General features: G+C 45.5%; 1 pseudogene; it reads right to left on the bottom strand.

Annotated features, from left to right (window-relative positions):
• Nucleotides 1-1,987: 1,987 nt before the first annotated feature.
• On the bottom strand, nt 1,988-27,475 carry LOC120848129 (annotated as a pseudogene).

Raw genomic sequence — 27,475 nt, 5'->3', positions numbered from 1 at the left:
TCCCTAGAAGACTAGAATGCTCAACATTGTCAGACTTTAAACACTCTCACATCCTAAAATGAACAGAGGCAGGCGCTACGAGCCGCCCAAGACAATCTAGCTTGGAGAAATTGACACATAACAAGCGCCACATAATTTGGCGTTCAACTGCAAGTTTATGTGTCATGCCTTTACACTAGATTGGTGCGATGGCTTAAAGCGTCTGCTGCGGTCCACTTTAGATGGAGACAAATTATATGCCGCTCGGCAGTGTTGGACGCTGTTATGCTCAGCCTCCTTGCTGGCATGTCGGGAGGTAAAAAGTCTAAGAAAATTAGGCAACCAAGCTACAGAGAAGCTGTGAATGACATAAACGCTGAACTTAGATAACAAAGAAGTGGCCTCTCCAACGAATAAAACAACAAAAACCATAGTCGCTACTTAAGAAAAAAAGACAGGTAAATGCCTTGGTGCGGCTTGCTGCAGTCGTCGAGCGGTGTGGCAGATCCGGTTGTGGCAGATCCGGTTGCTGGCTTCGTTTACTCGGAATCTGGAAATTGAAAGAAAAAAGTCACTAGAGTTTATATTGGTGTTTCTTCCATACTAGCCCTTCTAACTGAGGTTAAGCGGGTACAAATACCCATTGTGTGCTCCATGAAAGTGAGAAAATGACCAGTCAACCGAAGAACATCAGCTGCTATGCATTGGACTAAAAGGCTGAAGAGGCCTATATCTATAAGCCACGATGTTGGCTTATAGATGGCAATCTGAGGAATGATAAGTGTCTTAACCAGGCGACAAACAAAAAGGTTTGCCTAAACAAGAATGTGCTGAAAAAGTAATGTGGTGTTTAGGTCCTCAATGACAGTCATACACAGTCCCTTCTTAGCTCTTACACTCCCAAGTTATTTTTGAAAAACGCACATCAAAATTTTAAAATAATTTTAGATACAAACATCTTGAAAAGTTTTATTTTTATCCAAACAATGTATTGCTTGCACGTCTGGCTCTTGAATACAAACAGAATAGTTCAGTATTATAGGAAAAAGTAGTGTTTAAGAGAAGCGTTCCCTGAATACAAGGACAGATTGTGAATATACAAAGTTTAAAATAACATATTAATAACCAAATACACTCAAATCAAATTCCAAGCGCACAGCCATAATTTGGTCATAGCACAGATTTTTTACTATCCACCGACTTCCATGAAGTGTAGTAGGGTACGTTGTTGGGATAGTTGGTTCATCTTAGCAGACCATATAAAATAGCGCAAAAAAGACAAGGACAAGAAGTATACAGGACAGGCGCTAACTTTCAACCAGTGAAAACTAGTTCAAAGTTAGCGCCTGTCTTGTATACTTCTTTTCCTTGTCTTTTTTGCGCTATTTTATGTTTTACTAATTTCATGAAGTAGATTGCAAACTATGTGAAGGGAAGTGCCGGACCCGATTGAAGAAGGTTCGATCATTGGAAACCAAAACATAAGCTGGCACTTTGCAACAGGGCCAATGAGACAGCTACTAACCGTGAATAGTACAAGTGTGCACCTTGTAATAGGACTGTCTTTATTCTACATTTCCATGTGTATGCAATTTTCTAACTGTAGGGCTACTTTGCCAAAAAGTGGACTAGCGATTAAATGGTTTATTGCATGTGTATTATACATCAAGATGAAAAATTAAATATGATCATGACTCGGCACAGCTATGAGGTATAGAAAACGCCACAGTGGCACGCTCTAGACATTCCTAGGCATCTGAGGGTCTACCCTCATTAAAATGCAGTTGCCTTGGCAGGCAATTCAACCCACAATCTCCAGCTATTCTGAAACGGCGTAGGTACTGCCCCAACTGGGGGATGGCCAATATTCTACTGTATTAAAGAAATACTATGGCAGTTATATGAATGTTTAATTACAATTTTTAATTGAAGGAAGCACTGCCCATGAAATAATGATGACCTCGCATGCTGTAGCCCATAGGCATCAATAGCGACAAAGGTTTAGACACTACAGACTTGCAGGAAGCATACCGTCAGTTCGGTCGGCTTCTCTTTGGTTTTCTTGTTTTTTTCCGGCCATGCGCTCAGGTGCGTGATAGAGCCACGACTTGATGACGTCTTCTATGGCATCCTTTGAACCTGGCAGCTGCCTTCCAGCAGCTGAAATTAATAAGTGTGTATGAATAACATAATACCAGTGGTGCCTCACACAATTGAATGTGAGTGTTCCCATTGAATACTGCGCCGTCAATAGATCAACCCACTGTCTGGACTTTCGACAGCCAGTTTGATAACAGTTAGAGAAATAGATGCATTTTTGCTTATTATTATAAACACCATTTTTGTAAAGAAGGTCCACCAACAGATAAAAAAGGCTGTTGAAACCCCGAGTTTAAACCCTAGCACAGAAGAAATGTTTAGGTTTTCCGGGAATTCTGCCCAGATGGGTCACTACCCTCCCTTTTGATTGCTTTAGATCGACACAGCTATAGAACATCCACTGACCACCCTTTTCAGATAAAGGGTGGACACATTTATTTCGAAGCAGCAAAAGCTATGTTGGGATAAAGCTGACAGAGATAATAACACACATAAAACTTAATGAATGTAGGTATTAGGGATGCTGAACAGAAATATGGATATCACAAAACTAGGTTAGACGCTACAAACCATCATTCGTGAATCACACAGCAAATGGGAGGCTAAATGCATGTAGCAATTAGGCGTGCGGCGATGCATTCCTTGCTTCTTTTTTCTTGGCTTCACCTCCCTGCGGCACAAGCGAGCCTGCTTCCTATCCACTAACCCTTTTAGCAAAAAAAATGAGACGCCACGCGCCCCTGAATAGTACGGCCATTTACTTGCGATATTGCTGCACGAGTAATATTTCGGAGGGTTTGCATTGTCCTATATGACGTTTCTGCTGCCCTGGTTTGTAAAATACAAATTTCAGTTCAGCACCCCTTTAATCTCCCAAGCATAATTATGGACAGGCCCAGATTACAGACAACCTTTCGGGGGGGAGGGGGGCTGATATAAAAAAAAGATGCTGGGCCAGGCTTTGAGTAATTGGAGGGGCATGCATGTTTCGCCACTGGCCGGAGTAATAGAAAAGGAAGGGTAGAGATGTTAACTTACCAACAATTGCAGCGGTAGTCCTCAAGGACGAGAAGTTGTGCTTGCCTTACCCACGAAAACTGTGCAGCTAGTTGGTCACCTAGCAGGTGCTCTAGAATGCACTTTTTTGCCTTGCTGGCCGTTTTCCCTGAGATTTTCCTGAATTCTTGGACCTGCATAAAAAGCATGCCAGTGTTTACGTTTGGGCTGAAGCACTTTAGTTATTTTAAAAAATAAATGTGTATAATCTTAGGCAAGATTTATATGCATACCAGAATAATATTTAGGATAGATTATAAGAAAAAAAAATCCGCAGTCAATATTTGAGATTACTAATACGCTGGGTGTTTCAGCAAACTTGTGCCAAAGGGCAAAAAAAAAAAAAAAAAAAAAAAAAACGCCGGTGAACATTACATGTGTCGAATCAGTGCATTAAATTTCAAAGTCCTCTGAGCAAGTCATTAATTTTTTTGTGCTATGTGCCAAATTGGTTAATAACAAAGAATAATTACCAAACCTCCAGAATATTAATTTGTGCGCGAACGATTCAATACAAACGTTGTAGAGCGTGTTAAGAAACATCCAATCTTGTTATTTCCATCAAGGTAGCCTTCGTGTCTACATTTATCTAGCTTTAATGCAAGCGCACGGGATTTTAAAAAAAATCTCCTACATGACTATTAAGTGTTGAAAGGGTCACGTCACCTTTGAGCTACGCTAGAAGGTCACAGATATTCTCCCAGCGCTGGATAGGCTGGGATGTCTCTCTGAAGGTAGAACAGAGATAACATCACAACACGCTTGCAGAGAGCCACATGAGATTTTTTTTAAAAATCTTGTTCGCCTTCATCACACCTTGATAAATTTAGACACACAAAGGCCATCCTCATGGAAACAACTTGATTAGGCGTTTCTGAGTATGCTCTACAACTTTTGTGGTGAGGGTTTGGACACAAATATATATTTAAAAAGTTACTTAACACACCGGGGTGTCTAGCAATATATATATAGTTTTTAAATCCCCGACATTTAGAGTTTTCCCTGACTATTGCGATCAAATTCCCCGACCGTTACATAAGCATCGAAATGTGACAACTGCTGGTAAACTCATAATATATGAATAATTTCACAATTTAAAATAATATAATAAAATTTTTCTCTGTGGTGCTATAAAAAAAAATGAAAGCCGTTGACAAATCCCTGTAACGCCGAATTGGAGCGCAGCTCTTGAGGAGAAGTACGGAAGGGTACTGAGGGGGTCACGTCACCTGCGGGTAGTCACGTGACCTCGGGGGGGAGGGTCACGTCACCTTCGGGGGGGGGGGGGGGGGTTCACGTGATCTCGGGGGGGGGGGATCACGTGATCTCGAGGGGGTCACCTGACCTCGGGGGGGGGGGTTCACGTGACCTCGGGGGGGGGGGGGGGTCACGTGACCCCCTCCCCGGTTACGCCGACGCCGACCCCTACTGAAAAAAACCATTTGAAATTCAAACGGGTGGCAAACTGGTAAATCAAACGGGTGCAAACTTGTCGACCCGTTTGGATCAAACGTGATTATGGGATACGGGTAGCCGTTTGAAACGGTACCCGCTCGAAACGGTACCCATTTGATACAGGTGCCCGTTTGAAACGGGTGCCCGTTTGATACAGGTGCCCGTTCGACCTTGCACGTGACCACACGTTGGAACGTGCCATTCGAATCGGGAAATTATGCGCTAGCCCTAAACGGGGATCGTCTGGTAGGTTGGTTATCTCAAACTTATTTAAGACGTTCCGAAACTCATAAACCTATTTATAACATGGAGGAAACACGTAGAACAAATGTGCTCACGTAGGTGCTTGCAAATGGACAGGAAAAGACACAAAAGATTGTTTTCAATTCTCGTCAAAGTTTATTACGTCTTCTGTAGACAAGTACAAACGTGCAAGCGATCTGTGAAATGTGAGAAGCACACTAAGCTTTTATACAACTAAGAATATAGCAAACCAAACAAGAACCGAGGTAATTCTAGACTATGAAGGTAGACTTTCGGGAAATTATTCGCCGGGCTGCCGCGAGAATAGTGGCTGCATAATTATATAGATAATCTGGAAGAGTACGAGTAGAAGAACGGTCAATCGTTGCCAAGAAGTAAGGTTGCAGTGCACTTACCATAAAAATAGCGGACTTGAAAGATGTAATCCGTGATATTTGTCGACACGGTCAAAGCATGACAACCACACAAACACAAATGAGAGGGAACGGCTTCTTGGAAGTTTCAACACGATGTGGCGCACGAGCTGTCAGTTGCCGAACCCAACCAAACTGCAAGAATCCCTGACTTCTTTGAAGAATCGCTTGTTGCCGATATAGACGTAGGACTTTTCGAACACTGATAGATTTGGTGCACATCCAATACGTTGTCGACAGACATCCTAATAAGACCGCAGGGTTAGGCGACAGATCGAAGAAGGGAGACGCGCGAAGTTCGAGCTGGAACTGACAACAAGCAGACAAAGAAAGAAGCGGCTGCTAGGCGCACCCTTCCGGATCTCGATGCTTATCAGCGTGTAGCTCTCGCGCGGCCGCGGGTCACGTGACGGGTGACAAGAGAGGGGGTAGGGGGCGAGGACCACAGGGACGGCCTGGACGGCCCCTGTCCCTCTCCCCAGGCATTCCAGTGAGATGTGTTTTTGTACCCTATTGAAAAAGGCCAATATGAAGTCGGCTTATTGGAAATATTGTATTCCAATGGAGATGATGGAAACCAATAAAACGTATTGTTATCCGATTAACCCAATAAGCACGATGGGAATTCATATCGGAGCACAATATCCCGATATAGTATGCGGTTATTGGTATACAACAGGATATTGGAGCACAATATCCTGATATAACTTGCGGGTATTGGTATACAACACGATATCGGAGCACAATACCCCGATATAATACACGGTTATCGGAATAGAATACGACATCGCGTGCATATTGGTGACCGACATGGACATACTGTACGGCCACACGATATACAAATATCGGTCGTCGATCATGGGACCAAAGGAGAATACAATATGATATCGCGCGCATAAATCTCAGAACGCGGATACCAAGTTACCAACATGAATTACGTTGGCATATCCACACGGCAATACGCGAGAAATATATTGGGTGTGGATACACACATAGTATAAACGTTCTGCGTTGCGAACACATTAACATTGATCGACAATGCAAGTAGTACAGCTGTTAGTACGGCACACAGTACACACAGCCTCGCGCGTTTGAAACTAGACAACCACCAAACCATTCAGAACAACTATAGCCGGAACACCCGCCGCGACCTACCTTTTAATGACAAAGCCCAATAACGACGTGCTCATTGGAGTGATTGTTTTCCAACAAATGTTTATTGCAGTTGTAATGCAACAAAAGTTGAGCGCCAAACGATAAACCCAACGTACCGGGATAGAATTCGATGTTGCAACACAACATCGCAATACAACAAGAAACCATCGGTGTTGAGACACAACCACCAGACCGAATACGATATCAATACGAAGTTACCGACGGCGAGAAACACAACATCAAACACGATACGTTCGAAGTTACCGGTGTTGGGACCGAAATCGAACACGATACGTGGCAATGTCGGTTCGCACGATAAAATAATGAGGGTGAATAGGTTTGACAGGTCACGTGCATGTAGTTGCTTCTTACGCGCACATTTATCGATATTGACCCACCTTTCTGGGTAATCCTACGTGGTACACAAAATCCACGACGACATGCGAGCACATTTCACCCACCACTTTTCGTCGCCTGTTTCGCGAGATTCACACACTGTACAAAAAACGACGTGAAAAATACGTGCATTTGCGCCATGAAACGATACGTTGCAGCCTCGTTTTTCGAGAAGATAGTTTCCATCGCCAAACCGCGCGCGCGCGCGCAAGCTCGCGCTTCGGAAGCAGTTTGAACTTCGAACTGTTCGAACTTCGAAGGGAGCGAGCCCGGCGAGCCGGCGATGCCCGCGAGTCGGCGTGCTGCCGAGCCAGCAGAGCTGGCAGAGCGGGAGCGGCCGAGAGAGCTGAGAGAGCCGAGAAGCGGAGCATGCGCAGTGCGCAGCGGGCTGGCGTCGGTTGCGCGACCCGGCTGACCCGGCGACCCGGCCAGCCGGCGCCGTCGCGCTGCCGGCGGGATTGTCGTTCGTCGCACTCTGTGCTCGTGTGCATCGAGCGAAACCTACACACTTTCAATTGCTTCGAAAGGTACGTATACACGACTTTATTCCTTGCAGCATTGAGTGCTTTGGTGTGCGCGGATCAAAGTAAACACCGAAGGACAGAAAGGAGACGTGAAGTTTTTAAATCGCGGCCTTTTTGAACGCATGTGTCCCCTGTTGAAAACTGCTCTGTTGCAGGCGTCATTTCGACTGCGTGTGCACCAATGTAACGTCAGTCACCGTTCACACTCGGCTAGCTTTGCCAGTTTGTTATCTCATGTGCGAAATAGACGTAGAAACCAGCGCCGCGTCTCTTTCGGATACTCGGCCTCCAGCCCCCTTCCTTCCGGCGTGCTTTCTGCCGCGACCGTTCGGCGCATTGGATTCGCGGGCGCGTCAGGCTCGTTCGAAGCTGGTTCGAAGATGCGTTGTTTGAAGCTGACGAGTCGCCGAAGTGTTACCGGAGCTTCTCTTTAGGAAAGTCGCAATCGACGCTCGGCGGCTCGGCTCTGAGCTCGTACTTTTCTCCTCCCGGGTAGACCATGAGTGCCGATGAACGAATTTGAAAAACGCTAGCGAGTGACCTTGTGACGCCGCCCAACTGTCCTTCTATCAACGGCGCAAAGCAAATAATGTACAGAAAAAAAAAAGAAACGCGTTTTTTATATTTTGTTGGCCATGTTTCACCTCAACGCAAAGTGAATCGCGGCTGAACGTCGGTTGACTCATTACTGTGCCTAGATTGTAACGGAACCTTTTTGGTGTGATCTTATTCTGATATCGTTATATCTCGCCTTTTCATCTTGGCTGCACATTTCTAGACGACATTCTACACATTGCACTCCTTGTCGACATGTCGCAGGTGTGCTTGAGATGGAAGTCACTGTTTGCTCACTCCTTGGTGCACATATTTTATGTTCAACATCAGTTATCTGAAGGAGGCTCCATGAAACCCTGGAATTTGTTTAGAGGTACCTCTACATACTGTATTAGAGTGCTGTTTTCTGTGTTGTAGGTTCGTACAAAACCAAATTGCACTTTCTAATATACCTTATGACTGTTTACTACAATAAAAGTTGCAATGAAGCATTGGCCACGAGGGGTAACTCGGCCAACGTGGCCGACAAATTCCTCGCATAATTTTCTCCGTGGGTAATTTTGGATGTTGACAAATTTTCTTGTGAATAATGAGTGTTATGCACATATGTTTCTTCTACTTTTCAGACAGGTACATCAGTTAGATAAACCCCAGCAAAGGCAGCAAGAGAGTCTCGTAGGGTCACACTAAGGATAACGGCATTCTTGTCCGAGTCCTGGGTCTTCTCACCGAACTTCACTGAACATAATGGTACATTTCCTTTCCTTAACTTTCTGGGAGCCAAGGGTGAAAGACTAGGCAGAGGGCATGACAGGCGGTCGGCGGAGAAGTCACGAGCTGGCGCGAGACAGTACGTGCTGAGCGAGGCTGGAGCTGGGCAGGAACATCGGAGCCGGGCTGCCTGGCCTGGCCCATGCCGAACCCCGGAGCGGTCCACCAGCGAGGTTTGAAGTCCGATCCGGCAGAAACGGCGAGTCCTGGCCATCTAGCCTAGGCTATGACGATTCCACAGCGAGACTCGGGCAGTGATAGCCCGGGACAGCCAGTCTACATAGCGCTGGCGCGGCAAGGACGATCCGCAGGCCTGTACACTGACTCCGACTGTGAGCTCTGATCGACGGGCGACAACAAGGGTCGGCGTGCCTGGACTGCCGGCTCCGAACGACGGGCAACCGTGAGGTACAGTCAACTTATTCGCTGTCTTCTCGTTGCTGTATGTCACTCCCTGGGTGACAGGCGGAGCGCATACCAATTGGGCGGTGATTATTATAGCTAAGCGAACTCCATAAAGAAACCAACATTAAAATGGAAAATCCAACGTGAGGCTCGTTTGGTATGCCTCTGCTTCTAGTCGTCCCCAGGGAGTCTCACGGATTCGTTAAGCGGGTTGTTCACCAACGCTAACGATGCCCGTTGAGACAAATATGTTGGAATTTTGGCGACTTGTCTCACGGCAGAGCTCAGCAGGTGTCTCCTCCAATCGAGTACCTAAAGGGCTCGAAGAACGAGGTTGCAGACCCGCTTTCTCGGGTACCCCAGATTAGTGGTTTGCAAGAGACGGGGAGCGCGTTTAAGATGTAAGAAAGTTGTCTTCAGAGGCAGAGGAGAGTCACGGAATGTTCGCTGGAAGGCAGGATAACGAGTGGCAGGAGGGGAAACAGCCAGGACTCATTGCAGATTTAGGATTTAGGTTTGGGGTGATGCGGTAGGCAAGTAAGCGCTTGTCGAGGCCTGGAGTACAGATGGGTTTTTGTCAGTGGGTGTTGGAAAGATTGCGGAAATGGCAGTTGACACCGGGAACACTGGCAGACAAGATTGTCAGCGGGTGTCGGGTAAACTGGCGGAAATTGCGGTTGGCACCTGGAATGCTGGCAGCCGAGTTAATGAGCACTGTTATTTGTAACTGCTCTGCCAAGACGGCTAGTTGCTTTGCGTAAGTCCAACAATCGACGAAGGGCGGAGGGACGACTCTCCCTTGAGGGGGGTCGTTCCAAGAAAGCTACGAAATGATTTATATGATTCTTTCTCGACTTCACTCTGGCCGGTCGTGGCAGTGACAGCAAGACTTTTAATAAGTTATGTCGCGTCACGACCTGGCCGGGGATGCGGCGGTAGACATTTAGGTGGCTTGTAGCTGTCCAGCTTGCCTTGAGGTGTGAACGGTTGAAGCAGGCTTGCTCGCTGAGCGTGAACGGTGGAAGCGAGCCTAAGGCCCACTTCAGACGGGGCAATTTCCCCCAGCAACTTAACGTCGCAACACCAGCAACACGGGCCGCCTGCGTTCACACGCTGCAACCGAATTGCTATGACTTGCCATCATCATAAATTTGGATTTTTCTTGCACTATATAGACGCACAACTACGTGCTAAAAACGTGTTTTTATATCTTTGAGTGGCGTTGAGAATACTCACTCATGTTTCTGAAAAAGTTTATTTCCAAAATGATCCATTTCAAACCAGGACCAAGTCTTCAGCTGTCATCCTCACCACCACAGGGGTGTCACGTGAAAATATTGCGTCCCTGATTGGCTGCTGCCGCTTCAAACTTCTCCAGTTTGTTAGAGTTGCTTGTCTGTTTTGAGCCGAACCTGATCTCAGAAATTCGTTCTGATCTGGGAAAACCTAGGGAACAACCCGCCAGCAACCTCAAAATTGCTAGAAACGTTGCCCCGTCTGAAGTGGTCCTTAGGGAACTGAAATCAAGGGCAGTGGAGCTCTGGGTTCAAACCCACCTGGAGACGTTTCTTTTCTTTTTGCCTTTTTTTTAGTATACTGTTAACGACTTCATTTTCGCGGACTCAAAATTTGGCGAATCGGGCCAAAGCTGAAAATTTGAAATTATTCGCGGGTTCTAATTTTCGCGAACCGAGCTTAGCTTCCGTAGTGTTCACATATTGCCCGAGTTGTTCGCGGAACGTATTTTTCGCGTTTGTAGGCGATTCGCGAAATTCGCGAAAATTAGTTCCTCGCGAAAATTTAGTCGTTTACAGTATATATATATATATATATATATATATATATATATATATAGATATATATATATATATATATATTTATATTTATAAATAATACTTTTTTTAGTTTTAACGTATAGACGCAAAATTTACACACTAATTCAAATTCAGAAGTGCTTTTATTTACACACCAGCTCCCTAGTGCTTGCAATAGCTTCTTGCTGAGCTATTGCAAGCTCTGCAAGGGGAGGGGAATCTTCCCACCCTTTGCAGGCTGTAAAGCTGTGGCTTGCACAGCTGAAGCAGGTCGCACCTCGCACACTGGCTCCATCATCAAGCATAGGGGCTGCTTGAGTTGCGCCACACCGTAAGGCTATATGCGGTCGGGTCACAGCACCTGGGACCATTCGTCGCTGTGCTCAGCTATGGTATGGTAGCATGGTCAGGGCATGAAGCAGGGGTACAACTTGGAAATGCTCATCTTCATCACATTTGAAGCACATTTTTTTATTACTTTTGTGTCGAGTTGTTAGCATTTTAAGGGTGAGGAAGCAGGAGCGAGAGCAAGAAAAAAATTGAAAGCCGCTCTTCATGAGAAATTATTACGAGCACTATTAAGCCGTGGAGTATTCTTAAAACGCTTCTAAAGTTGAATTAGCATATAAATTATGTGCTAGTGCCTCAAAAACAAATTTAAATAAAATTAATAAGGATAAAAATATACACCAGGAGGACTTAAACCAGAACTACACAGTTGTAAATTTGAAATTTGACACCATAAACCACTTGGCCACCACCCAATTTTATTTTTAGGTCGTTTATCGAGGTATATGAATTTCGTTTGCAGCTGTCGGCTGCAAGAGAGATAGCCTTATTTTCATTTACTTTACTATTCCCATCAAATATGACAAGTGACCAAGAATAGAAACTCATTTGTCGGCCGAGGCACTGTACTTGCATCAAGGCAAACTAGTCTGGCTTGGTAGGCTTATATTTTGTTTCATCCCCCGTTTAGGATTCTGTTGTCGCTCATCAAAAGAAAAAAAAAAACTGACTAAGTCTGACTTATTCTGGTTTGCAGGTACCCTTGGCAGTAAACTCTGCTAAGTGGGGCAAAATATATATTATTCATTTTTTAGCAAATATGCATTGTTTTAGCAAAATGAGCTACACTTTTTGACTAAGGTGAAACAGAACGAGCCTCTCCACCTCGGTCTGTTTTCATCTCTCGCAGACACTATTTCCTGCTTTTTGTGGTTTGTATCAGACTTTTGTGTGTCTGTCCGGCCAAAGCATCTGTGTTAGACTCAGACTGGTTTCTTTAGGATATGTGCAGGTAATCTTCGCAGCAAATGGCTGCCAATCAGGAACACAAGTTTGTTCTCGGCCACCAAGAGCAAGTATTTTCAAGGTGAGCTATTACCCGCCTGTATGAGTTTTATGTTTCATTCCTCTTGGATGCCATTTCCTATGTGTTCTGGTCTTGCATTAGTATTTTGTTGTGTCTCTTCTGCAAAAACACCCAAGTTTGACTAAGACCGGGTCTTATACATGCAGGTCTTGGTGGCAAGCACCAGCCAATCAAGGCCAAGAGTTTGCTCTTTGCCGCTCATGGCAAATGTTTTCAAGGTGAGTGATTGATGCCTATCTGAGTTGTGTGTTTTATTCCTCACAGACACTCTATTTCCTGTCTTTATAGTGGTCTTGTGTCAGGCTTTTGCGTCTCTGTCTGGCCGAAGCATCTGTGTTAGACTAAGACTGGGTTCTTTAGGATATGTGCAGGTATTCTTCGCAGCAAATGGCTGCCAATCAGGAACACGAGTTTGTTCTCGGCCACCAAGAGCAAGTATTTTCAAGGCGAGCTATTGCCCGCCTATATCTGTGATGTGATGGCTGCGCCAATTGCGCCAAACTGCGCCAAGGGGCTAACCCTGCTACATCCTGCTACATTTTGCCAAAATATGGGTAATCTGCGCCAAAGGGCCAATTTTGGTCGCCTTTCAAAACTGAAACTAAACTAAGTACCGTAACTGAGCATGCATGAGCTAGGCGGCGCAAACGGCCGCCCGACACAAAATACCCTGCATCAATCATCCATGGTTTTTTACATGGTTTTTTCCGCCATGCCGTCTCTCCTTTCATGTCTCGTCGTCTCGTAAGCGTAAGCCTCGTCTCGCTTTTTTTTTAACGATAGTTGCCGGCGTGTGTGTGTGTGCTGCGACGCTAGCGTGCTGGGTACCAGCCATGACGTGACGCTGTGAAACGAAACTATGTTTCGGCGCGGCGGGAGTTACTTTTTGAGCTGAAGCTCTTGCTCCTAAAATCAACGGCCGCAAGACGTTGGAGATATGGAGCTTCCTAAACTGAAACATAAAAACCGCCGCATGTTCGTCAACATTCATGTTCTTGTTTAAAACATACGCTGCTTGAAAATCCCTCTCTAGCTCAAAGACTGCTGTGTCGAAGTATTGATTACCTAGGTTTCTCTTGGTGGGCTTTCTTTCGAGAGGGACCCCGGTACGTGAAAAATGTGTCGCGAAGAAAAATTGAAGTGAGCTGAAGCAAAGAAGGGAATGTCTGCACGCTGAACCCACAGAGCGCGCTTGTTTGTCTTGAGTTCAGTCGTTGCACAAAGCTACCCTGGCTCGCGATGTCTTGCATCAATGCGCTCAGGTTTTTTTTTTCTGTGTTTATCTCATACATCACCTGCCGGCCTTGCAAGCACGCGGCGCTGGACTCTTTTTTGTCGCATGCTGTGCAGTTACATTTTGCATAGACTTTTGGAAACCAGTTGGCGGCAGAGCGGAGAGGCATGGTTTCGGTTTCGATCGAACAGCCGTTTCGCTCGCGCGACGAAGCACGTGACCTGCAAGCCTGCAGGAGTTGCCCTCACGTGCATGTGAACCAAGGATGCGAACATAATTGCACAACAGAGGCACCAGCTGGGACGCTTGCAATTCATTGTTTTACATTTAATTAGTTTTGACGAAAATCTGGCACGTCGGCAACCAGTAAAACGGTGGCAAGCAGTTTTTCGGAATTGCTTGGCAATGCCTACAGCACTGTACACTTGTGGGATGTCGCAATATTTCTTTGGAGACATTGAAATTGGACATTCATCACTACCCTAAGCTAAAGCAAAGCTTACTCCAGCCTTGCAGAATGTTTCGAAAAGCAAAAAGAAATGTGTCATGTCATTGGCATTTCAGTTACATCTTGAAAGACTCCCAGGTGGCCGAACTTCACCATAATTGGTTTATTTCGGCGAGCATGATTCTCTTCGCGTGTCCAGCATTTAAAACAAATATTTTAATTTTTATTAGAATATCTGCTTTAAAAGCTACTTTTGATGCTCCAAAACACTGTTTTGGCTGCTCCAAAGGCCACTTTTTCTGCTCCAAAACGGCTTAGGCCAATCACATCACTGCTATATGAGTTTCAGCATTTGTCAAGGAGCGCAAAAATCACAGCCCGGGGGTTGGCCATTGCAAAAATGTTGACTCAGAAGCGTATAGGGAGGAAGCTTTACTAAAGTATCCACCTGCCTCTGCAAGTGAAACCAAAACTGAGAATCTGGGTTCCATTTGAAAAAAAAAATTGTCAGCCCGAATGAACTCAAGGCGGCACGGAGCAAACAAGCCATGATACGAGTAGGCTTGGTTCAGGCTTTTGTAGGGGTGGTCGATGACTTGTTGTTTTCTAAAAAGTTATCTTTTTCTAAAAGTGTGGTGGTCGAATATTCGGGGATGGGCATTGAGTCAGGATCTTAAGGTAAACATTTCATCCACATGCCGGGATTCATGTGCCTTGTCCCCCTAGCTTCAAAATTTTAGGTTTGCAAAAGGGGTGCGTCAGTATTGACGTCTCATTTTACGTCAGGCCTTTCATTTTAAAACTCCCTATGAATGACATGGCTAAAATTCGTTTGGGTGTACTTCCTCCCAGCAAGTATATGGTTCTGTCTCAAAAGGTCTAATCTGATGTTGACTGCACCTCAGGTCTCCACCGACGATTCATCAGGACAAGACCCAACCGGGACACTAGGGAGGAGCGGCTTAAGCAAGGGAGGCTACATATACGACAGCTTCTTGCGGACAAGAAACGAAAATAGATAGATGGTGAGTGTTTCAATTGCTAAGCCTTTTGGCATGCACATTCTGTTCGTTATGATTGAAGATTCCTGCAGAGTTCAATTTCAACTATTGTTAAATACCGAGCATGCGCTCAGATCGCGGAAGCGCCTACCCTCTGATTCGAAACGACCCGCAACTAATCAAAGGGTATACCAGACACCCATCCACCTGTTTTCAGCAATGCTCAAAATATTAAAAGAGCACATCAAGCGCCAGGCGCTTTGGCGTCTTTGCCACAATGGCGCCAGTTGCAGAGCTGACAGACCTGTGACTGGCACAAGCCATGGCATGGCCTTTGGGAACCAGGGAATCGAGATTAAAGAAGTAGCGCAGAAATTGAAGGCGGGTGGTGAAGGTGAGCAGAGTTAATGGAAAACAAGGATGAAGGGGGTCCGTCGTATGAGGCATCTATGTCCCGTGCGTGTAATTTGAATGTGCTGTAGGCAGCTACTCGAAAAAAATTGTTACTTGTACGTAACTAATCAAAAATCTCTCTTGCAGTTTCCACGGCCCACAAGCCAGCAGGTGCCAGTTCGCTCTCGTTCAAAGGTGAGGATTCCAGATTTTCTAGTTTGCTCTGGAGCAGCAATACTGAAGCCAAACAAGCGGTACGGCATATTTAATTGACGGAACTTAGAACGACTGGGGACGCTTTCACTGAAGCTTGTTTTGCTGCAATACACGCGTGTATTGTAGCAAAACAAGCTTCAGTGAAAGCGTCCCCAGTCGTTCTGAGCTCCGTCAATTAAATATGCCGTATCGCTTGTCTGTCTGGCTTCAGTGTTACTGTAGGCGACAAAACATGTGCCCAGTTTTGTCACAAGAGGCATATTATGTCACGCACATGTAATTTTGATTTTATCTTGCTTAGTGTGCTGTAGGTGGCTGGTCAAAGAAATTGGTACTTGGACGCAGCTAATCGCAAATCTTTCTGACAGTTTCCAAGGCTTAAGAGCCAGCAGGTCCCAGTTTGCTTCTCCTCAGAGGTGAGAATTCCAGATTCCCCAAGCAGGAATACTGAAGCCAGACGACCGGTACAGCATTTTTAATTGACAGATCTCGGAACGACTGGGGGCTCGTGCATTGAAGCTTATTTTTCTGTAATACACGCGAGCGACATTGACGTATGCCCAGTTACGTAGTAAGAGGTTATCTATGTCCTGCGCATGTAATTGTTTTAATCTTTTCGACTTAGTGTACTTTACGGGGCTACTCAATGTAATTGCTACTTGAACGCAACTAATCGCAAACCTCTCTTCCAGTTTCCATGGCCTACAAGCAAGCAAGCACCAGTTTGTTTCTCCTCAAAGGTGAGCATTCCAGATACTTCAGTTAGGTGCAAAGCAGGAACTGTGAAGCCAGACGAGCCGATAGGTTTATTTAATTGACGGAGCTCAGAATGATCCGTGGCAGTGGAATGGAAGCTTATTTTTCCACAATCAAACGCAGACATAATTTTGAATCTATCCGGCTTAGTGAAGGATTACTACTTGTTGCAGCAAGGAATATGTTAAATATATTTGGCATGGATAAGCCCAGTGTTTTGCTTCTTTATTCATAATTTGACAACAACAACACTTTTTATTTTATCACTCAGAAATACACACAAGAAGAGACTGCGTTGCAAAGAAATGTCGTGCTGAACGTGATATCCCAACTCGCATATAGTTTTATTGGTAGCCGATATAATATATTGGATTCCAATATCCATAATACGCTGAGTATATTGGAATCGTAAACCCTTATTGGATCCCCATACGACACATGGGGATCCAATAAGGGTTTATACGGTATTGGATTCCAATATTTTCAGCGTATTATGGATATTGGAATCCCATAACAAATCCTTATTGTAATACAATACAATAAATGTAATGTTTTCCAATACACTGTCTATATTGTATTGCAATACAATAAAAAGATATTGTTTACCAATATCCATAATACGCTGTTTATATTGGGGTTTTCCAATAGGGTAACCTCGAAAAAAAAAAAAAAACACGCGCGCACGCATTTTAGCACGCTTGAACCTTGGAAATGGCGGCGGGGCGGCCAGAAGCTCGGCTTGCGCCCGAGCGAAGAAAGCACTCAGCGCGAGCTCGTAGTTTGACTGCTGCAACGGCGGGCGTGCTCTCGCAATGCTTGATGTTCTTGCAGCCGCGTGTACGCGTGCTACCTTCGCTGCGCCTTGAATTAAAGTGAAACGGAGTCTAGACGTACATTTTTTCACGCGGTCGCGTCTTCTGTGAGAGAGATTCGAGCTGAACAAGTAAATTGAGGCAACAAAGATGAACAAAGTTTTAAAGTTCTGTCAGAAATATCGGCTCACCAACGTCGCGCGTTTACGTAAAACAACAACAAAAAAGGTGTTAGTTTTAGTTTCAGTATAAGCGAATATCAGCGCAATTGAAATATAAATATAATTACTTGCATTACGCGGACGATCTGAAATCGATGAACCGGCGCTCCCAGCCTTCCGGAAACATTGGCTGCCACGGATGAAACGCTAGGCGTGCCCACGCCGCCGATCTGTACGTTCAGTATCAAACGGGCTCCTGAGAGCCGTTTGATTAAACCGGTACAGTTTGCAAAATGGTCACCGGTTTGAGCAAACGTGCGACAACTTTGCCCAAACGAGTCGCCCATTTGCCCAGACGAGCGACCCGTTTGACAAAGGGGTGACCTGTTTGTCCAAATAGGTGACCGTTATGGCTCATACGGGAGACCCCTTTGAGCCATACGGGCGACCCCTTTGACAAACTGGTGACCGGTATGGTTAAACTGTTACCGGTATGGACCCGTTTATTTTCATATAGGCTCCAAATGGTTTTTTTCAGTAGGGACGCCGACGCCGCTCAGACTGGAAACGGGTCCCTAAGAGCTGCGCTCTAGATGTCATGTCGTAACGTGTTTTACACAGTTTCTGGCAATGTAATTTAGCGCAGCCACGTCAATGCGCGACTCTTGGGCTTCATTGCACACCACCGCGTCACTCGCACTGGCCTTTTTCTCTGATTTGGCCAACGTCTAGACGAATTCCCTGACAATTCTCTTATTTTCGCAGGTGATCCGAAATTCCTTGACAATTCCAGGTTTCCCAGGTTGCTAGACAAGATTAACTTGTTAATGGAGCTGTGCAACAGTTTCAGTGCTTTGCTTAACTAATGTTGGAGTAGGTGTCTCGACTTTTCTGAAGTAAAGAGCAAAAAACCGCTTTTGTCTGCACGTCCTAGTTTTTATTTTAAAAATAGACAAAGATTGAGGTTTTCGGCACCTCTCAGCTCCTTCACTACCGAGTCACGTGCGCTGTGCCGTCAATGGGGAAGGCGCGGGGTTCCGGTGAAGTTCTCTCATTAGAGCCATCAGTGAGCAGCGAAACCTCATCCGCTCGCGACAGCGTGACAACGTGCTGGCAGGCGCAGCCAACGCCCGCAGCGCGAACAATATGGTGAAAGGAGGAAAGTCTAATCCGGCTTTGGCCATACCCGCTTGGCCCTGTTCCCCTTCCCCCTCCGGCTTCTGGCGGCTGTTCCGTAGCTGACGGTTTTGTGGACATAAGATAGATGGCGCCACTGAAACTTCGTATAATAAAAGTTTTGTCGATGATACCAGGTTTTGACGCATTTATATTTATGTTAGAACGACAAGATTTATAGAAAAGTTACCTTTTATCGAGGAGGTATTCGCACAACTTGCTATATTTCTACAAGATTCCCCATTGACGTCACGCCGCGTGTTTCTCATGGCCGCCGCTCGCGGCTGCACCTAGAGGAATATTCTAATTTTTGTCTCGCGATTACGCGGCGGAATCGCTGCATTTTGAAGGAAGGAGGTGTGTTTTCTGTCATTTGTGGCAAGGCGAACAATGTCAAAAGTAGAAAACACCTATTCTTTCAATGTTAAAATTGATGCACAACTCCTTTAATTAGCCAGTTTGGCACATCGCAACAAAATATTATGACTCGCCCAGTTGGACCGTGAACAATACTTTGTTGGTTCGACAGGCGTAGTTTGCACCAGCTTTTTTTTTACCCCTTGGCACAAGTTAGCTGAAACACCTTGTACAAGACATAAAAACATTGCTTAAAAGCAATGTGCTGCATAGTTCCTCTTATAGTGAAACCATGCAACAAAAAGGTGCATGAGAGAGTTGTCATGCATTCAGATATTACAGCGATAAGCAACTGTTACATCACAATGCCAGGCAGATGTAGAACCCAAAGCACAGCCAGACTTTTGAAAGGCAATTTACGAAGTTGCCAAATTTTGGCAGTTCTACTCGGGTTCATTTAGAGATAATCTTATCTAATGTAGGTAGACATTCACTGAACTGCCCTGCAGTGTATAGCACCTCCTTTTAGAAAATGCAGCATTGTCGACTCTGTGTAGCTGTATTAAAGTGCTCACAAGACTCGCCGCCTTTTTGTTCACCAATGTCTTGTCAAAGGCCATGAGGTCAACTAGCTTGTTGAACGGTTGTTCGAAGAGACGGGGGCGTACGGCGACTGCATGGCTTGGAAGGACTTCACAGAGCTTGTTCAGCATTTCCCCATGTTGCTGGACGGTGAAACGAACAATGTTGAGGAGCCTCAGGATGTGCTGCTTGAACCCTTGTTCTATAAAGGAAGCAATTAATTAAAACAAAATTTACATGATCATTCATATAAGGCATCTCATAATGCACCAATGAACATAAAACAAATATGGAGGCTTAATTCAAAATTGAAAGACGACAAACTACAAAATATTTTGTCACATGCTAAGAATTTATTATGTAATATACAGCAATCGCCAAAGGAATGTAACCCAAATTAAAAAAAAAGTCGTCATAATCACGCTGAGGCGTGACATGAATCACCGCGATAACAGCGGAAATGCAATAGTACGTTTAGGAATGTAACGCAATTACCTCGTATATGCGTCATGCATCATTGCGAAAATCACCACGCAATGTAATACAATAGAAGTTAGGATGAGCATGCAACATACCCAGGAAAACCGGAAAACTAGAGAGGAAGGAGGCGCTGCCATTGCATGATGCGACTAGAGTGTAAAGTGATGGAACCCGTGGAGCAATCTAGAAGACGTCTGCAGAACTGCACTTGTATTTTGCGTAGATCCAGCGGGACTTTAGCACCATCTAGGAGGCCATCACAGAATAACGATTGTTTTGTGATAGGCATAGGAAGGATTTTATTGGAAAGCTGCCAATAACTGCTATCGCAGTAAAATATAAAAAAATCTGTCTCTCATCCTGTGATAGTCTAATTTACTTTAACGGTCACACTAGGTGGTAAATTTGTTTTGTGAAAATAAAAATATAAATAAAAAATACTTTTATCAGTGAAAGTTATTAATAAAAACTACATTTTTTATGGAAAGACAGGGGTTTAAGCCTATTTCGGATCAGAACTTGAAAACGTTGTTGCAAGTCATTTGGGCATTTTAGGAAGCTAACACAGGTAGTGTAGGAAAGGAGACCATTGTCACTTTGCTTTCGTCACCCAGTTCATCTGGTAGATGCCCTACAACAATGTTTTTAATGCTGCGGTCTGGAAGATGCTTAACTTCATGCTAGACCATAAGATATTTATTAATTTTTTTGTAACTTTTGCTATTTTTATTTGCAACTTACCGAGGCAAGGCTTTTCCTTCAAAATATTTATAAACAAATACACTGCCTAGCTGAGCACATGTCGTAAACTACAGGGTCTATAAATGTAAAACTGATTTTTGAGATTTTTTTAAAGTGACTTAGATTTCTGTGACCCTCGCTGTCTAGTTATAGAAGAAACAAATGGTATGAAAGGTACAAAGGACGCAAGAGTTATATATCAATTAAACACTTCAGCCTTACCTGCTTAACTATCTGATTATGACAAAATTTATATTGGACTGTCTCTCTATCAACTGGCCTAGCTGTGTAGAAAGAATGCCTTGTGCCAAGCCTTCGCTGTCTGATACATTTATATGAACTTAGGCTCTAATGCAGAAAACGTCCACTTGATGCAACTGGTGCAGTATAAATGCCAAAAAAGCAGTTACCCTGGTCTTGTGGATCCTTTCTTCCTCTTGCCTGATGCCCTAGAAGTTCACATGTATCAATAACACTCAGGATACTTGTGTATCATTGCTATACATATGTAGGAATGGAGACTCGGTAAATAACGCTCTACGTATTTATTTACAATATTTTACACTGTCCTTTTTGACTAGCTCATCGAGGGGCCCTTCGCCGAATTCCAAATTCCGTGCAACTCGCGGCCCAGGCACCTCGTGTCCTTAGCTCGTGCCTGTCCCGTGAGCTTGGCGCCGTTCAAGCGCTGGATCGCTGCCGATAGCTACCGCTACAGGTACTTCCCCCCGAGCGAGGAAGCGGTCTGGCGAGCGTTCCTGGCTTCGAGAGGGTGCGTGTGCAGGCTGGCGTTCATCTGGAACCTGACGCGAGGTGGCTTTGGAAGGCGTGTGGTTGCGGCGAGTAGAAATCGGGTGCCAAGTTACCTGGCTTGACTCTGTCCAGCGAGACTACTTCTTCTCGACCGTTGACGTCGAGCGTCAGGTTCTTCTTGTCTCGACGCAGTATCAGATAAGGGCCGTCATATGTAGACTGCAAGGGCTTCTTCATGCCGTCGTGTCGAACGAACACGTGTGTACTTTTGTCGAGATCGCGGCTGACAAAAATGTGTCTTGTGGAGGGCGTCCTTGGGCAGGTGGACTGAAGATCTTTCATTAGTAGTCGCAGCCGCTGGACGTAGTTTTCTGCTGTTTTCTGTGTAATGTTGGCTGAGGAAGAAAAAAAATCACCAGACAAGCGGAGTGAGGTGCCGTAAACGAGTTCAGCTGCTCTGCAATTAATGTCCGATTTGAAGGCTGTTCTGATTCCCAACAAGACAAGTGGAAGAGCCTCTGTCCATGCCGAGCTGTTGGTTTGTGCTTTTATGGAGACTTTCAACTGACGATGAAAACGCTCTACCAAGCCGTTGGAGATTGGATGGTAGGACGTCGTATGGATGTGTTGGATTCCAAGGAAATGGGAGAGGGTCCGAAATAAAGTCGCTTCGAACTGATGTCCTTTGTCCGTTGTGATTGTCTGCGGGACACCAGAGCGACTAATCTACATTTCAATCAGTGTGCAAGCTACGGTTGTTGCGGTGATGTCTTTCATTGGTGCAGCTTCGGGCCACCGCGTGAAGCGATCGACGCAGATCAGAAGATAACGGTTTTCTTGTGATAGAGGAAGTGGTCCCACGATATCAACGTGAATGTGGGCGAAGCGATTTTCCGGTGTGCTAAAATTCCCCAAGGGAGTCTTGGTGTGCCGGTGAACTTTCGAGCGTTGACACTGGATGCAACTTTTGGCCCAGGACCTCACGTCAACGTTGATACAAGGCCATATAAACCGCGAAACTATCAGTTTCTGGGTTGCTCGTATCCCGGGATGGGACAAGGAGTGGAGGCAGTCAAGAACTGTTCGTCGCAAGTCTGCTGGTACGAAGGGGCGGGGACGACCTATCGAAACTTCGCATGCAACTGTGTCGTCACAGTCGGGCATCTGTATGTCTTCAAAGACTAATGTCGTTGACGTTGTTCGTAGGCGTTGTAGTTCGAGGTCGCCTTGTTGTGCCTCCGCCAGCTGTTCGTAAGGAACTGCAGGTCGTTCCGTGGAGCAGAGATTGACCCCAACTCTGGAGCGTGCGTCAGCTGCGGCGTTGTCCGTGCCCTTAACGAAGCGGATGTCTGTGGTCAATTCCGAAATATATGCCATCTGCCGTATCTCACGCGGACTGTGTGCTGTGCTGTAGGAGGCTAGCGCGTAGGTCAACGGCTTATGGTCTGTCAAGACGAAGAAGCTTCGACCTTCCACGCAGTGGCGAAAGTGCTTGATGGCAAGGTATATTGCCAGCAGCTCACGTCCAAAGGTGATGTATCGCCGTTCTGTCGGAGTCAGCATCTTCGAGAAGGAGGAAAGTGGTTGCCAGTTGTTTCCGTCTTGTTTTTGTAAAACCGCTCCAACAGCTCCATCCGAGGCGTCGACCATGATGGGGAGCGGTGCGTCGCTTTTGAAGTGGCTGAGAAGGGTGACGTTGGCAATGATATTTTTTACTCTCTCGGAAGCTTGGTTGGCGGTTGCCGTCCAATGGAGTGGCGCTGCCTTTACTTTGGTGGCCGGCAGTAGGTCGTAGAGGGGATCGCAAGCTTGGGCGCACCGAGGTATAAACCGTCGATAGAAATTCACGAGTCCGAGAAATTCCCGAAGTTTCTTCGCCGTCGGGGGTTGTGGAAAGCTTCGGATGACTTCGACTTTCTCGGGTAATGGCTGAATTCCACGGCTATCAACGTGATGGCCAAGAAATTTATGTTCGTTGACGCCGAATTCACAATTGGTCGGATTGACGACAAGTCCGTATTCTTGGAAACGCGAGAAGAGTTGTCGTAGATGTTCGGCGTGCTCTTCCGGAGTGTTGCTGAATACAAAAATATCGTCGATATACGCGAAGGTGAATGACAAACCTCGGAGGACTGTGTCGACGAATCGTTGAAAGGTTTGTGCAGCGTTGCGGAGTCCAAAGGGCATTCGCATGAACTCGTACAATTCAAACGGTGTGATGACAGCCGTCTTGGCGATATCTGCCGGTTCAATGGGGATCTGGTAGAATGGTTCACGAGGTTCACCTTGCTAAAAACCTTCGCGCCCTGCAGGATGCCACCGAAGTCCTGAATATGAGGGATTGGGTAACGGTCGGGGAGAGTACACTGGTTTAATGATCGGTAGTCCCCACAGGGGCGCCAGTCCCCGGTTTTCTTCGGGGCCACGTGAAGTGCCGAAGACCAAGGATACAAAGATGGCCTGATAAAACCAAGTTCATGCATGTGTTCGAATTGGTTTTTGGATATCTTGAGGCGGTCGGGAGCGAGTCGACGTGGTCTGGCGAAAACCGGGGCCCTTTTCATCACGATGTGATGTGTCATGGTGTGTCAAATGGCTTGATCGGGAGCAGGTGGGCGAAACACGGCAGAAAATTCGTCGGCGATGGCTTGCCAAGGAGAACTCGTTTCTGTTCGTGGAAGAGCAAGTTTAAGAGGAGGGGACTTCTACATGATAACTTGGACGCTTAATTGCGTCTCGGTGTCAAGGAGTTGATTTCTCCTCAGGTCCACGGTCAGTGCGAATCGCCACAGAACGTCTGCTTCTATGATGGCCTGCCGAACATCCGCGATAATAAAAATCCAACGGAATGTCCGGCAGAGTCCGATGTCCAACGTCAGGGACCTTTCGCCGTACGCTTTTATCGGGGATCCGTTAACAGCCTGGAGCGGTGGGGACTCTTGGCGGCACCGGCGGTCTTCCAGCGTAGGAGGTACCACGCTTTCCTCAGCCCCAGTATCCACCAGGAAGCGGACCTTTGTGTTGCGGTCCGTGACGTAGAAAAGCCGGCCTGAAGTTGGTCTTTCGACGCTGGCGGCCTTCAGCGGGTGCCCATGTCGTTTCCGGAGTAGTTACACGGTGGGCGGCATGCTCTGGCTTGGGATCCGTATCTCTGGTGGTACCAGCATACTCTTGGAAGGGGGGACCCAGCTCTTGATTCACTGCGGCGCCGGGCAGCGTTAGCTCGTGGATTGACGGTCAAGGATAGGAAGGTCGTGATGGGAGGTTACGAATCTCACGACTCAGCTGCTCACCCTGGCCTCTATGTGGTCGTTGAAGCTGAGGAGTAGAGCGAGCTGGGATCCGATGTCGGTCACAGTAGTGCACGGCGTTGAGGAGTTCTCTTGACGCACCGCTGAGATGGCAGGGAAGCCTACGTCCATTATTTGGTCGGCCATACGAGCAAGCGTGGAGATTGAGTCGGTGGCAGATGTACTCAAAATCATACGGACTTGGCTTGGTAGGCGTTGTAGAAAAAGTTCTTTAAATATGAATGTGTCCATCGTTGTGGCTTTGTCTCCAAGGAGGTGCTCCATGCGTCGCAATAATTCTGTAGGTTTGCGGTAGCCGAGCTCTTCCGCAGTTAACAGCTGCTGGATCGCTGCCGATAGCTGCCGCTACACACATATAGGTCAATACTGTTTGGTTGGCACCACAACATAAAATTATGAGGCAACCTATAATGAATTGTATCCAATGAAATTAAATCTATAATAGTGAGCTAAATTTCCGGGACCATGAAACAGAGGTATTCAACCGTGTCCACCCCTTCTCAGGGTATGCCTGTTCAAAAGAGTGTAGGTTCACCCTACAATAATGGTGCAAAGCAGTGAAGCTTCACAAAAGTGCAGGAGCTTCAAATATGGCTGCCAACCTTTCTTTGAATGTTTCAATTATTTTCGGAGAGCTTTCTAATATGTAGCATTTAGAAAAGCCTATATATATTTTTGACACATTGTCAGTAAGACACCAATTTTTACAAAACTTGTCAACTGCAGAGTGTGATGAAGTTTGAATGAGAAGATTGCCAGTAGGTCAACCTGCTCAACTGACATTAAATTCAAGTTACCGATTAATCATTTGCGATTACGTGAGCCATTAATGTATTGAATTAATTTCCCAGCCCCAACGTTAACTACTCCGAGAGGGCATGAAGATTTAACAATACCTTCATAAAAGGACTGATTCTTGTGAACCCTCGATGTCTGTAATTTAAAAAAACAAAAGAACTGTTAATTGTCTGAAACTTGCTTATAAGTTGCAGGTAGTATAGGATTAAAAATGAAATAAACTGTATTGTTGAATAGAAAAGCAAAACACTCGCTTGATTTCATATATTGTGCCACCTTTAAATATGTCTTACATTGCATACAGTAAATATAATTTAATTATACTTTTAAGTTAATTTGTTACCAGCAAAGCAGGCATTGCAGTGGGTTTTTCCAAAAGAATGGACATAAATTTAGAAACCTGGAAACATAAGTCTATGCTCATGTTCTCAGATAGTCCGCACAGTGTAAAATATCAGCTTTCTAGACATGTATAGTCCACAGACAATGGTCCGGAGAAAATGGCATGCTATTTTAAATGCTTACCTATCTCTGTAAGGTTGGAGTCATCGAAGGCTTCAAAAGAGGATGCTCGTGGTTGCCTGTCACTTGTAGAGCACACAACGGCAGTGGGAAGTAATGCTCTGCTAAAGGCTGTTTATATCTGCACTAAGAACTTGATAGTGAATATTTCTCCTGGCATTAGAAACAGGCGAGAAGGAACCTTTAATTGCAACCTAAGTGATACGGATTTTTGTTCTTGAAAAGTTCAACACTAGACAGTACAAAAGGTGCTTACTGTGCACACAGGGGTCACCAGAACTGCTCCTTGGGTGATCAGGCAGGTTACCTGCACCTAAAGCATAAAAAAGACTTGGCTGTTGATGGCCATTAGATTATGGAAACATTGCAGGACCTGGAGTAAAGCACCAAATTAACAAGAGAAATTTATATATACAATTTAGGGACACAGACCTTGCTAAAACTGTCATAACACAGAGATAAAAATACAGCGGCCTATCTCATCCCCGAGAGTAGGTATTAGCATGAAATGCTTTGAATGGGAGCCGACGCTAGTGACATCTGCATGCCCTGGGTACATAACAACGTGCAAAAAAAGAACGGTGGCTTTCTTGACTTGCATTGCATGACATGCGGTTGTACCCCACTGTTGGATGAAAGCGTAAAAATTGGGAAATGCAAGTCAGCGGTAACACGCGAAATCATAGAAGCCGAGCACATTGATTATTTAGGAGACACCTGTGTTTCTATGCCGTCGATTCCATTATCGGAGAAAGAATTGTTTTTCCTGAGAACGAGATAATGTTGTTTCCCAGGTATGCTCTGTGATGGTGTTTTTCCTTTACTTTTGTCGTTTTGTTGTCATTGTGACGATGGTTGAGACAATATATACCGGAACACATTTTCAATAAAATTCAGTTGAAAGTTGCGCCTTGTTGTGTCCTCTTCTCTGCTGTTGTCCTCGTCCTTGTTGCGCACAAGATTGTATCGGAGAGAGAAGCATGGAGCAGCAAAAAATGCTGATAGAGGCGATCTGTCAGGCAGAGCTTCAGAAGAAAAACTCCAGTGTAGAAGCGAACAAGCCTGAATTCAACTGCCTTCAAACAGTCCATTTCATCGAGTCCTCGAGACTTTCGCGGGAATTCGCTTAATATGTGAGGACGCAGCTGCTCGCTTTTCTCGTAAAAAGCATGCCGCTCTAGCGGCCCCAAGCGAACAGCGAGTGGTCCTGAAGTCCACAATGAAAGCAGTTTCTTCATGACCCCAAGCAGAACAAGAAGCATATAGTCCAAGGGCAAATCGTGCACGCTGTTGATAGGCAGGTTCAACAGAATGGACTCTCCTTTGTGATCTTCTGCATCATGCTGCTGCCTGAAACTGAAGTCTGTGCGTAATGGGCAGTTCATGTCAAGGAACACTACTCCTTCATCCGAGTACAAGCCCTCGACCGTACACTTTGGGCAACCACTGTAGCCTCCATACCCCTTCGTCAT

This window comes from Ixodes scapularis, unplaced genomic scaffold (assembly GCF_016920785.2).
Source record: "Ixodes scapularis isolate PalLabHiFi unplaced genomic scaffold, ASM1692078v2 PGA_scaffold12__126_contigs__length_90152505, whole genome shotgun sequence".
NCBI lineage: Eukaryota > Metazoa > Arthropoda > Arachnida > Ixodida > Ixodidae > Ixodes > Ixodes scapularis.
The sequence above is the reverse complement of the archived record's forward strand: the minus strand, read 5'-3'. Positions and strand labels throughout refer to the sequence as shown.